The 13,590-nt window shown below is 41.1% G+C and overlaps 2 long non-coding RNA genes across 4 annotated transcripts in view; one reads left to right on the forward strand and one right to left on the reverse strand.

Moving 5' to 3' along the window:
• The window catches only part of LOC109552919 (uncharacterized), an 81,376-nt gene that overhangs the window by 36,603 nt on the left and 31,183 nt on the right, over positions 1 to 13,590 (reverse strand). For 2 of the 3 annotated variants that reach the window (XR_012331059.1, XR_004525860.2), the window contains 2 exons: positions 9,082 to 9,223; positions 1,085 to 1,153 (listed from right to left, as the gene is read on the reverse strand). This is a non-coding gene — a long non-coding RNA (uncharacterized lncRNA). The remainder of the gene's footprint in view (positions 1 to 1,084; positions 1,154 to 9,081; positions 9,224 to 13,590) is intronic. The other variant, XR_004525862.2, reaches the window with a different exon arrangement.
• LOC141278385 (uncharacterized) lies at positions 594 to 6,627 on the forward strand. The gene is made up of 3 exons (XR_012331061.1): positions 594 to 685; positions 1,471 to 1,519; positions 6,551 to 6,627. It is a non-coding gene; the product is annotated as an uncharacterized lncRNA (long non-coding RNA).

Here is a 13,590-nt window from a genome sequence, read left to right on the forward strand (position 1 = left end):
GGCTATTTGGGTTGTTCCACCCTTCCATTTTGTCCTGTATAAATAATACTGAGATGAACATCTTTGTACATAAGTATTTGTGCCCATACCTGATTTTTTCGTTGGGCAGAATTCTGAGGGACAAACCACTCTGGCATGGTCTGTCTCTCTGCCCAGAAAGAAGGGACAGCGGGCACTAGTCACGACCAGGCTTCCTGATCAGCGGCTTTGGGGCACCCAAAGGGGGGGATGCTGAAGCAGGGGGCATAGGCACCTCAAAGCTTTGCTTCTCTTACTGTTTTTCTTTGAATGACCCCTGCTTTATTACTCAAAACTCTTTAGTTCAGAAATCTGCTGAAATCAGCTCAAGCAAACAAAAGAAGTGGAGATAAGAATGTCCGGCAGGAACTTAGCCAGTCCTCAGAGAGGGCCTGGGAAAGAGGAATCCAGACTTCCTCTCCTCTCCCCATCTTCCCCCAGTTTCTGACTGAGCAGGTCTGGGGCAGGACAGAGAACTTGCACTTCTCATGTGTTCCTAGGTGACGCTGATGCTGCTAGCCCAAGGACCATGCTTTGAGAACCTCTGCTGGAGTACAACATGCAGGCTGGGGGCAGGGCAGACACCCTTCAAGACTGCTACCACACCCTGCTTTCTGGGTGAATTCTGTCCTCTCATTGTGATCTTGCCTGGTGGCACCAAAGCAAGGTTGTTACCACCTCTTGTCAGAAAGAGACCTCCCCCAAGAAAGGCCCAAGAAGAAGAGAAAGTCGCTATGGCCTTTCCCTGAGGTTATCTCTCCCTCAGGGCCTTTTCTGAAAATTGACTCAATCAATTCTCAGAAGTTCTCTCATAGCCAGACTTTCTTCCCTCTGGCTAATACCTGGATGCTGATCTGCGGTTAAGGTGGTCTCTCCCTCTCAAGCCACTCCCTCCAAAGGGCTCCTCTGTTCCGGTACGGGACAAGCAGGGGTTGCTAGGGGACTCCGGGGCTGGAGCCCACCGCAAGGTGTGGCTACAGTGAGGAGGGGCCCAGCCCTGGGTTCTGGGTTGCTTGGAGGCTCACTAGACAGTGACTCCAAGAGGCAGCCCACGGGGGGAACTTACCGTCCACTGTGACGCCATAGAGGAGCTCAGGCTCTGGTGAAAACAATGAAGTGACGTTCGTGAAAGATCCTGTAAGATTATAAAGGAAGAAGCAACGTTTATTGTGCTCCTACTTGTGCGGGCACAAAGTGCCTTATGTTGATCATCAATTTAATCCTCCCTGAAAACCTATGAATGCAGAGATGGGTACCATTATTCCCAAAATACATGTGAAGAAATTGAGGCACAGAGAGCCTAGGTTACTTGCTTAAGCTCTTAAACACTACTCTATAGCTGCTTCTGGGAGAAGCCTGAAAACCAAGAAAGAGCAGAGGGGAGGAAACTAACACATATATTCTTTTACTCGATCATTATGTAATACTCTATAAAATTATCCCCATTTATAGGTGAGGAGACTGAAGCTTAGTTAAGAAGCTTCCCAAGGTCACGTAATTGGTAAGTGGGGAAAGGGGCAGGCTTCAGTGGTGGCAACAGAAATAAACAGTCAAGTAAGGGCTCAATGCACAGAGATGGGCAGGCTATAAATGCCTGCATGAACTGACTCTGGGGGATTGCAAATGCATGGCATATCCTTTTAACAGACTCCTAACTGAACAATAAGATACCACATCTGAAAATTCTGACATGTGAAAATGATTACAAAATAAATATGCATTGAAAATGCAGGATATAAAACTATTTACAGAAAAATTCCAATGTACTATATCTTTTTTCCTATATCTATATCAAGACAGATATAACAGACTGGAAGAAAATACTCCATCTTGTTAAATAGACTTTTCAGGACAGTACGATTATGGATGATTTTTCTTTTCTTATTTTTTACGTTTTTTTTCTTTGTTTTACAATGGTCTTCTGTTATTTTCACAGCCATTAAAAGAAATCTTATTTATTTACACAGATGCAAGGGCACAGCTTCTTTCCTGACACCATCACCAGGGAGAGGATGAAAGCCTTATCCCATTCTGACCTTCTTCCTTTCCTACCTTCCTGCTTCATAAGTTGATTTTCCAAGGCTTTCCATTTGTGAGCTCTTGATGTTTAATGCACCTGTGAGCGAGCGTGGGGGGATGGCGTTTAATAGGATCTACTTTGAAGACCTCAGGAAGTGCTCTCATTTAGCCACACCTGGAAGCCCTGGTTTTCTCAGTGCTTTTCCCATCTAACCAGACTGTGGTGTGGTTTCCCCTGAAATCCTCAGCAGACTTCTGAGCACATAACCTTTAAGACTCATCTTGCTGCCTCTACCTCCCTCTGCCTTTAAATCATTGCCTGTGTAAAAAGCAAACCATGAAACTCAAGTTGAAGTTCTATGATCTTTAAAAGCTTTTTAAAATCAAACCAACCTGGAACTTAGTGATGTATAATGATAAAGTGGACTCCATTTATTTTTCTTTTTGTGATTTCACTCTCATACATTTCCACTTGTATTTGGAGGAGTTGAACACGTACGCTAAAGTGTTATTTTTAAAATTCTAGTTCTAGGGACTTCCCTGGCAGTCTAGTGGTTAAGACTCTGTGCTTCTACTGCAGGGGGCACAGGTTCAATCCCTGGTCAGGGAACTAAGATCTTGCATGCCACGCACGGCGCCGCCAAAAAAAAAAAAGAAAAAGAAAAAATTCTAGATCTAAGTAAAAAGGAATCATATACAAAGACTGTCCACCAAAGATTGAAACAAAAAAGTAGCTTCAATTTAAAAACTAGTCCTTCAGTTGACTTAAAAATGAATTTAAACACTTTCCCCCTAGATTTGAAAAGTACCTCTCCTCCTCTTCTCTGAATAATTTTTTAAAAGGTCTTGGGTTCCATTTTCACAATAAGTTCTATATTTCTAAGGGTGACACATTCCAAGTAACCAGAAACTGGCCTTGGCTTGGAAAACATCCCAGTTCTCATAAACATGCAATCACTAGTTCCTTTCAGGATGATGAATACTATTGATTGGCTCAGATCAGCTTGTGACCCAGTAGTGGTATTAGACATTGGATATAAAACATCTCCTTATGAATTTTTAATTGGCTTGTGTGTCTGGAGAACTGGGCAGCTGCTTCCCTTCCCTGAGTGCTTACTCTCCCTGCTCGCCCTCCCTCCTCCTCTGTGTCCCAGGGCTGATGATGCCATTCTGCAGGGCCGCATTATTGGATCAGAGCGCTTAGCTGTATAGCCTGATTTTCTGAGTCAAAATCCAATTTCTTTTTCAGGTACCACAGGCTTACGAGTAGTCATGTGCTTTTTGTTTTGCGATGGCATCACAGGATTACTAGCAGATGCAGTAAACTGAAGTCATTTCTCATTAACTGTATTCCTCATGATACTAAGAGAATGTGTCACTCTGAACTTGCATCCTCGAGCATTTTTCAGGAGAAAGAGTGCTTTCAGAAGCTCAAAGAAAAGCTGACAAAAGCCAAACTCCTGAGAAGCACTGTGTCAGGCACTTTCCAGTACCTTACCTCATAATTCTCATAACAACCCCAGAAGAGGAGGAACATTATTCCCCCTTTTACACTGGTAGTAACTGAGTATCTTAGAAATACGGTAATCTCTCAGAATTCATGTGGATTTATCAAGCTCACACTGAAATAGGTGGCAAGGTGAAACCCTGGAACTCCAGACTTGATCAGGTGGCCAGAGCAAACCCAAGAGTCACCTTCTTCTAAGAGAACAAGGAAAGCTTCACTCAAAGCAAACTGTTCCCCTGCCACATCTCCATTGGTTAGATCTGGACAGAGTGAAAGATTCAAGTTCTCATGTCTAGAAATAGGGCTGTAGTCCCATTAACATTTGTATCCAGGTGAAACTGAATTAAAGTAAGCTTCAAGCACCAATTGGGAGGAGAAAATAAACAACACAAGGTCAGCAGGTAGTCTGGAACAGGGAGGGGTAAGGTCTCCAGTGGCGACTGGGTAGGGTGGAGGGTGGAAGGCCCTCTCCTTGGTCCTGCTTTCTCTGTAAAGCACGGAGAGAGAGCCTGTGAGAAACCTGTAACACACAGTGAGTGAGAGCTCTGAGTCCCTATACTACGGCTGACTCTTGCCAAATATTTTGTGGTACACTTAACTTAAAAGGAGGAAGAAAAAAATAGAGGAATCAGAAAATGCCCCATTGTAAACGAAAGTGAGAATTCTTCCTGGCTTTAGCCTCTGCTAAGGGAATCTAGATTCTACTCAGGAACAGAGACCACTTTTCTCAAAATGTATGGTTTTGGTTCATCTCATTGACAGCAACCTGCCTACCTGAACCATGAGCCCATAGCTGCCAGAAACAATGATGCCAAAAGAAATCTTTCTCTATCTCCAGGGTGTTCATCACCATAGCACAACTGCACCATTTGCTTCTGAGTCTTGGATACAAAAACTTTTTTCTTGTCTTATCTTTTAATTTTAAAAAATCATTTTATTTTACTTTGTTTTTTTTTGTTTGTTTTTATTATTTTGGGTTCTTGTCTTAGATCATTCAGTGACTTGCTGGGTGACCTTGAGTAAATCCCATCTTCTCTGTGGTCCTCTGTGAAGGGGCTCAGTTGGAAGGACTGTGATTGATTAGTTATGTCTGCCACGGGTGCTGCATTAGAAAGTGGTGATATAAGTGTTACATATTAGCCTTTTCTGAACTGGGTGATCTTAGGTTCCTAATTCTCTGTTGGGGAGTAGATGGAGATAAGCCTCTGAGGAGCAGTTAGTCATGGCCTGGAGCTCAGTGTAATCCTGAGGTGAGACAAGGCTGTTCTCACAGCCTCAGAAAAGTATGCTCTAACCCATTCCATTTTAGAAAAGCTGAGTGGGTCACTAACCTTTATTGCTTCCCTTCTCTCACCTGCCCCCCCCCCCCCCGGCTGTTATTTCTCTCTCCATAATCCCCTTGGGCATACCCTGGGGGACTCTAGTGTCAATGTAGGCCTGAGGGAGGAGGTTCAGCAGACATCGGGGGAATATGTATTAGTTTTCTATAGCTGTGTAACAACATAACTGCAGACTTAGCAGCATCCAACCACGCATGTATTATCTCACAGTTTCTGTGAGTCATGAGTCAGGGCATGGCTTGACTTGGTTCTCTGCTTATGGTATCACAGGGTACAGCCAAGGTGTCAGCCAGGGCTGGCTCTCATCTGAAGGTTTGACTGGAGAGGGATCTGCTTCTCCAACCACTCATGTGGTCAAGCCATCCCTTGCAGTTATAGAACTGAGAGCTTTAGTTTCTTTGCGAGCTGTTGGCTCAGGAGGACCCTCAGCTCCTCCTGAGGGTTCACCCACTATTCCTGCAACGTGCCATTCCAGCCAGCAAGGGAGAGACTCCAGCCAGATGGGCTCTACAGTCTTATGTGATACAAATTTGGGGGTAAAACTGAAGACCAAAAACACACATCCACCTAGTTAGTCCCTTCTCCAGAGTTGAGATGATTATGCTGAGATGCCTAAGAAGACTATGTTGTTTTTGCTGCTGGACATTAGGCCTTTTCCTAGATCCACCCCTTGAGTTTATACATTAAAAATCCCATATGACCCCAGAGAAATCCCAAAAGTTAGTTATCTGATCCATACTGAATAGAAATGTCATGCTGTGGATTCTTCAAAACTCATTAACCTGACACCTTCATTGGAATGGTTGTGATTTTCTAGACAGCAGCTGTTAGCACATCCATTTCACAGATATTAAAGACTGATTGGATGACAGGATTCTTTGCCACTCTTCACTGAATATCTCATACTAATTACACAGTTTCCAAGCCTTCAGAACTTTCCTGAAAATTTGTGTTTATTGGTAAACTTTTAATCAAACAAGATGTGCAAAGTACCGCATTAAGCTCAAGGATGTCATTCTGGAATATCACAGGTGAAAGAACTCGCGTGAGTCCTCTAAATTACTGCCTAGACCCACAGTCCTCAGTCTCAGTGGACATCTCTGCTTCTCATTTATCCTGAGGAAATAGGGCCTGTGGTAGAATATTATACAGTCACTTCCTTACAACCATGCTCTCCTGAATTCTGGAAGCCTCGTTTCCCTGTATTTTAGACTTAGTGGAGTAAACAAGCTAATAGTGCCCCTCGAGAGAGAGTTCACTAGTTAACACCCAGCCCTTAATGTCTTTTATACTTGGAAGGGATCTTAGCAGTCACTTTGCTTAACCCTAATATTAAAAATGAAATGGCTCTTAAGAAAAGGGTCTGATATCAAGTGGTATTAAGAAGGATAAAGTTCAACCAACTTCTTTGAATCACGTGGGTCTTCAAGGAGCACAGTCTTGGTCTCATGACAAAGATGACAAAAGATAACAAGGCATCTGGGGAGGCTGTTGTACCCTCCTTGCAGTTTGTGGGTAAAAGAGTGGGTGGATTCTGATGACTATGTTGAGCTCCTCCTTCTTCCTATTCCAAAAAGGTGAACGGCCAAGCACTGCCCGATCTTGGGAGGGACTTTCACGTGAAAATCATAGATTGTGAACATGTATTTATTTTTTATTTTGGCAGGAAATGATTTTCCTAACCAGTGGTGTGACCATGACAAAGAAGAATAGTTCTGCTTTCAACTCAGAGAAATAGTGGGGGAGAGACAAAAACAAGCAGAAAAGAAACAATTTCTTCAGGCTTTAAGGAGGGGTAGCTATTCACGGTCAACGAATAGCTTTCAGGATCACCTTTGTAATCTCGTGCGCCTTTAAACCCTCCACATCCACTGCGGTCAGAAGGGGATTTCGCTGGCCCACAGGAAGGCAGTCCTTGTGCTTGTGTTGTCTTCAAGTGGGTCCCACAGGTTGAAAGTTGCCTCCTCTTCCCCCCTCTGACTCATTAAAACCAAATTCAGTTTAGGGACATCTCTCCCTATTCCAGCCCCTCACTATTCCAGGTTAGAAGCTATTAGTAGACTCATCCCACCATGAAGCAGAGACCATACTCGCCCTCCAGACTCATCCCTTAGCCAGATCCCAGTGCCTGGCACAGAACACGGGGTCAGTGATGTTAAGGAACCAAGCTGATTACTTCTGGCTCTGCTCTTTGTGTGGTTCTTTGCTGCTTCATATGTAGTTTCTCTCAACTTGCTGTCCTTATATTTACACTTCTGCGTCTTCTTCCATGGAACCCAGTCCATGCTGCTGCTCCAGGAGGTCAGCAGCAACTATTTGTTGGCAACAGACTATATCACGGGACTTTATAGACAGATAGACGCTAAACAGCACTAGTGTGTAGTTTGAAAATTTGGGCAAGTTATTCACTTAATGGTGGGGCATCTACAAAGACACCTCTATCTTTTCTCTCTCCTCCCTCCCTTGCCCACCAAATTTCTTGAGAGAGTAATCTTTACTCCCTTTATCTCATACCTTGTCCATTCAAATCTGATTTTGTTTCCTACACTCCCTCCACACATATGTAGACGCTGAAATGCTCACGCTAACTGCCAGATGTAACAGCTTTTCTTGAATTCTAGCCTCACTAATCTTCCTAATGAATTTGATGCAGCTGTGAACTACTCTTGAAAATTTTCTCCCTTTGTGGGGCAACTGGAATACAGTTTGCCTCCCAACTCTAACTTACTTCTATCTCCTCAGCTGGCTCCTCTTTTGCCTCATTTAAAACACGGGTATGTCCCAAGATTTGTCCTCAACTCAGTTTCTCTTCCTTTTGTATACCTCCTTTCTGGTGGTCTCAAATACTCCTACTGTTTCAATTAACATCTCCATGCAGATAGTCCCAGATCTTTACCCCTAGTCCAACTTATTTACAGAGTTCTATCTTCATATTTTCAACCACCTACTGGATTGCATCATCTAGGTAATTCTCCTAGTCCTTCAAATGCATCGGTTTAAAAGTTTACAAATCATCTCCCCCAAACCAGCCCCTTCTCCTAAATTCCCTATTAATATTTGTGAAAGAAAACATGCCACTAACATTGAAATAAGTTCAAAACTGAATACTTCTGCACTCCTCCATCTCTCTCAATCCCATACCTAATGAAGTGACATTCATTAAGGACACACCTCTAATGAGGCAACATCTCTAGGAGGTGGCATTCATTGAATGCCAGACTCTGGGGGGTGTAGTGTGGAAAAAGTAAAGAAGAGAGAGAATGAGAGAGAGAGAGAGAGAGAGAGAGAGAGAGGCAATTGGTCTTACCCCTGAGAACTTACAAAGGGAGGACAGAAAAGCATTCATTTGATGAATTTTTACTGAATACCTATTAAAAGCCAGGCACTGTTCTGGATGCCAAAGTCCTTCAGTATCACCTCTGCAGTGTCTCTCGGGTCTACTCCAGACTAATTCAGGTCTGGTTAGAAGTTCCAGATCAATACTTTTCAAATGGGAAAAATGGGCTTCTTGCCTTTAGTATTGTATTTTTTTCTACTGGTAATTATCATGTTAGCTGTTAGTTTAAAGTAGATAATTTAAAGAAGTATTTGTCTATCCTAAATCATGTCTAACTTTTCCTTTATACGTTAAAATTTTATTTGTTCTTTTATCTTTCCAAAGCTTCCTAACAAACCCTCCATCCTGAATTGAATGCTTCAATTCAACCCATACGCTGCCATCAGACAAATATTCCTATAACTGAGCTGTAAGGTTGCTTCCTTATTTGGAAATGTTTGAAGGCTCAAAAATTATAATCTGAACTCTGCAATTCGGAATGCAAGACCCCCATCCTGAGACCTGAACTCCAATCTCTCCTTCTGGTCTTACCTGCCAGTTCCCTTTCCTCTCTGCCTGTGCTCCAGCCAAACAGGAGTACTCAGTGTTCACAAACATGTCCTATACTTTCTCTTCTTACCCACAGTCATGCCCTCCACTTGGAATGCCATCTGGTCTATCTCTATTCACGGAAAGCCTTCCTTCCTCTTTCAAGGTTCAGCTTAATTGCTTTATTGTTATAATGGTTTCTGCCTTATTCCCCCAATGGCTTGCACAGATGGCAATGACTGAGTTCTAATCATAATTATGGTAAGTCCACCCACTGTTCCACATACAACTTGCAAAGGGACCTTCTCATTAGATGCTGAATAAGTACTTACTAAATAAATGTTACCAGAAGAAATTTTCTAGTAGTTTCACATGTGTACGTTATTTCTTCCCAACTTGATTATAAAGTCTTCAAGAACACGGACCATGTTTTCTTCCTTTACCTTTATTTTCTACATAGTTCTTGGTACACAACTATAAATAGAGTAGAAGTATAAATGTTAGCAGAATGAACAAGTGATAATTTATGCTTTTTCATAGGAAACACAATATTGTATTAAAGTCCACAGTCATATATTCTGCAGTCTAAGATTAATGCCATGTTTGGACACTACAAAAAGAAAAAAACTGTAGCTAGTCTAGTAATATCTATAACATTCTTTAGCTATTTTTTTCCTTCATGTTTCCTAAATAACTATTTCTGCTTATAATTTCTTAACTGTACCTCGCTGAACTCCATTATTAGTCCTTTTAAAAAATTATCTTAAGCTTTCCTGGTAGATAATTGTTATCTATAAAGATAATTTTGTCTCTACTTTAAAATAGTTATATCATTTATTTCTTTTTCTTACCTTTCTAACTGATTGGAACTTCTATATCAATATTTTACAAATGAAAAAGAATGGGCCTTTTGCTTTCAGTGGGTTTTTTTCTACAAATAATATTCAGGTTAGCTGTTGATTTAAATTAGATATTTTTATTTTAAGAAGTCTTGGGACTTTCCTGATAGTCCAGTGGTTAGGACTCCATGCTTCCACTGCAGGAGGCATGGGTTCCATCCCTAGTCAGGGAACTAAGATCCTGCAAGCTGAGAAAAAAAAAAAAAGAAGTCTTTATCTATCCTAAATCACAGTATCTAACCTTTCCTTTTTATATTAAAGTTTATTTGTGTTCTTATCTGATTGCTCTCTCAGACTAAGCGACATAATTTCAGTGAAGTGGAGATGTGACAACCGTTTAGTGATATGACCAATCACAGACAGCCATGCCAGACAACTGACATCATCAGTCATTTGGCCTATATTTACTGATAAAATTATCAAGAGAACGGAGGAACGTACTTTAGACTTTGTGCCATTTAGTCATGAACTCTCCAGGATAAAGGTCACAAAATATGAAAAAGCTGGTGAATTCTTCTATCCTTTTGTTCATTTATTCAACAAATATTTATTGAGTGCTGCTATGTGCCAGACGCTATTCCAGGGCTGAGCTATAAGAACGAACGAGACAAACTCCCTATTCTCACAGGGCTTTCATTCTAGAGAAGATAAACTGTAAGCTAACAAATAAGTGAGCAAGATCTTTTCAGACATTCATAAGAGCTGTAAAGATAATAACATAAGGCAATGCACTAGAGAGTGACTGATAGGGATGGGTTATTTCAGCCAAGGTGGTCAGGGAAGGCTTCTCCAATGAATTATTTTGAACAGAGATTTAAGGAACCAGCTATGTAAAGATGATAGGGAGAGCACTGCAGGCAGAGGAAACAGTGAATGCAAAGGCTCTAAGGTGAGAAGGATCTTGGCATTTTACAAGAACAAAGAGAAGGCTGAGCAGCAGTGAATGGAAGAAGAACTATAGGATATGTTTGGAGTGGTAGGAAAACCAGATGATGGTGAAGAAACACGGAAATCATTTTTAAGGACAAGGATAATAATACATTTGCTAAAATGAAACATTTAGAAGATTTACAGGGAATTCCCTGGTGGCGCAGTGGTTAAGAATCCGCCTGCCAATGCAGGGGACACGGGTTCGAGCCCTGCTCCGGGAAGATCCCACATGCCACGGAGCAACTAAGCCCCTGTGCCACAACTACTGAGCCCACGTGCCACAACTACTGAAGCCTGCGTGCCTATAGCCTGTGCTCCACAACAAGAGAAGCCACCACAATGAGAAGTCCACACACTGCAGCGAAGAGTAGCCCCCGCTCGCCACCAACTAGAGAAGCCCGTGCACAGCAATGAAGACCCAATGTAGCCAAAAGTAAATAAATAAAAATAAATTTATAAATAAAAAAGATTTACAATGCAAATTATAAACACTTATACAACTAACTCAAATCTCAAATAGGAAATAAGCCTAAATAAGGCAAACAAGCTCTCTACCATGTTCTGTTTCTCATCAACATTCTCATTTACTTGTGTTTTCTCACTCTGAATGGCAACAAAGATCTTGGAACGATAAACACGTATTCCTCGGAACAAAATTTTCTTATGCAACAGATTATGAGCCAAGATCTTTTTGGCAGTTTAAGGAGTCCAGAGAGACACATCATCCCAACCAATTAGCCATGGGCTCTCCGAAGCTGAGGAATCACATCATCCATACTAGATGCAACCTTCACAGTAAGTTAAACAAAACCACACGACTTAGTTCCTTTCTTTGTACTCTTATCTGAAGAGGAAAAACCAGCAAATGAAACACTTTCTGTACCCACTAAAGTTATCCAAAAATAAAGTATGTAGCAAATGGGTCTGGGTGACTCAGGGGGATCATTCTCCGTGTGTCTTGATTTAGATTATGGGGCTATTTTTGATTTGTCATAACTGGCTGGCTCTTGTGGTCTCAGACCAGGGCCAGTACACTGGTCAAAGCAGTGCTTTGTCATAGCACAGAAGCTTGTGGCAAAAAGTCTGGTAACTTTCTGTCCCTTTGTGAAAGAACTTTGAATCCTAGTTGTGGCTAGATCCTGCTGCAATGGCCTCCAAAGAGACACTCAAGTCTTTGTTATACTGGAGTTTTAAAATTTCATCCAGAATACAGCAGAAACTAACACAATGTAAAGCAATTATACTCCAATAAAGATGTTTAAAAAAAAAAAAGAAAAAAAATGTCATATAGAGATCATGTTTTTGGAAACACCAGCTCAGCAGTGAGATCTTTTGGGTCGTAATGGTTTCATGGTGATTAGAGTCAGAAAGCAGCAGGGGCAGGCCCCTCTATGCAAACGCCGCAGTAGGTCATCTCTCCTTAGCACAGGGTTTGGAACAGCGTGACCCCTCAATAAATGTCCTCTGGTTATGTTTGTATTTTACACTTATTTGGCCCCCAAATGATTCTTTGGAAGTCTCTGGAGCAGCTCTCAGAGACCAGTCCACGGAATTAGGCCAGTTCATTTTCACTGGTCTCCAACAAAATGAGAAAACAATTTAGGGTTATCACTTATCATTTCTTGTTAATTGCCTTTACTCTGATGTTTTTGTCCTACCTACCTGGTTTTTCTTAAAGTTCACATTTTTTCTATTAGTAAAGAATGTTAGTATATGGTAGTAGTTGCTGTTTTAAATGTCCTTACTTGGCAAATTAGATGGTGGCATCTCGATGCCCATCCCCCCAATTTTTTGAAAATTTACTGAGCCCTGAACCCTAAATCCGGGAACCCCTAGTCTGGATGTTTACTGCCTCTAGTTGTCTGGACTTTCTGGTTCCTACTATGGTATTTGGGATGGATAAATGTTCACTCTGTAGACTCTTCACCAATTTATATCCTTCTTCTATGTAATGTCTTATAAGTGAAAGCTGGAGACCTTCAAGGCAGGGAAGGTGTAAGGAAAAAGGAATAAAATTAGCTATTAATATCACTAGTATTTATATTAGTATTATGGAGGGGCAGAAAATAAGGCCAAATATATAAAACATATACACTTCTAGTGTGATAGGTATGGAAGATCAGGAGGTTTTTTTTAATAAGTGTATCAACTTGTGAAAAATTTGTAATAATATTTTTTGTTAAAATATTTAATAATTACTTATTAAATGCTTCTGTACCTTCAATGTTGGCTGTCCTTAGTTTGCAAATATAGATTTTTCTATAATTAAATCAGTCTAAATCATTGTTGAGATTACGCTTCATGATATTGCTTATAAATAAGAATGTAAAATAACTAAATAGCTATTTTTATCCTAGCAGGACATCCTAGCTAGAGTACAGGACTCTGAGATGCAAGTCTTGTATTCAGCTAAGTCACTGATTTACTGTATCACATTGGTAATATTGCTTAAGCTGCTTCTGTTCCATTTTTATAAATTTGAGTTAGTAAAATTTGTCACTAATGGCTCACTGTCAAGGGTGTTGATGAAAACAGATTATTACAAATGATGGCCTTATCTAGTGGGACGGTAATTACGTGTGTATTTCAAGGTCATATAACTACCATACTATTATCTGTAATAAATAATAGCATAAGGAAAGAATAAAAAATTGGAGTAATAAGTTTGTAATGACATTAATAACAGCTACCACATAGCCAGCATTTATTAGGAACCAGTATTATGCTTAGTACCTTATGAACATTGTCTGATTTGATCTTTCAGGAACCACTGTTACTACCTTCAACTTACAATTCCGGAAACTGGGGCTTTTGGAGATAATTCCCTGTAACAAATGCCAGGCTGGGAGGCCTCTTGGGAGCCAGGCGGCCTGCCTGTTTCCATGGAGCAGTACTGACTCCCTCAGAATCTCTGTGTTGACTAGGCTAGTAAGTGTGCACTTCCCCCTCCAGCACCAAATAAGGCAATATTTTCCTTTTTATTCCTCTAGTTCCTTATATAAAGAATTCTTA

This window comes from Tursiops truncatus, chromosome 1 (genome assembly GCF_011762595.2).
Source record: "Tursiops truncatus isolate mTurTru1 chromosome 1, mTurTru1.mat.Y, whole genome shotgun sequence".
Taxonomy (NCBI): domain Eukaryota; kingdom Metazoa; phylum Chordata; class Mammalia; order Artiodactyla; family Delphinidae; genus Tursiops; species Tursiops truncatus.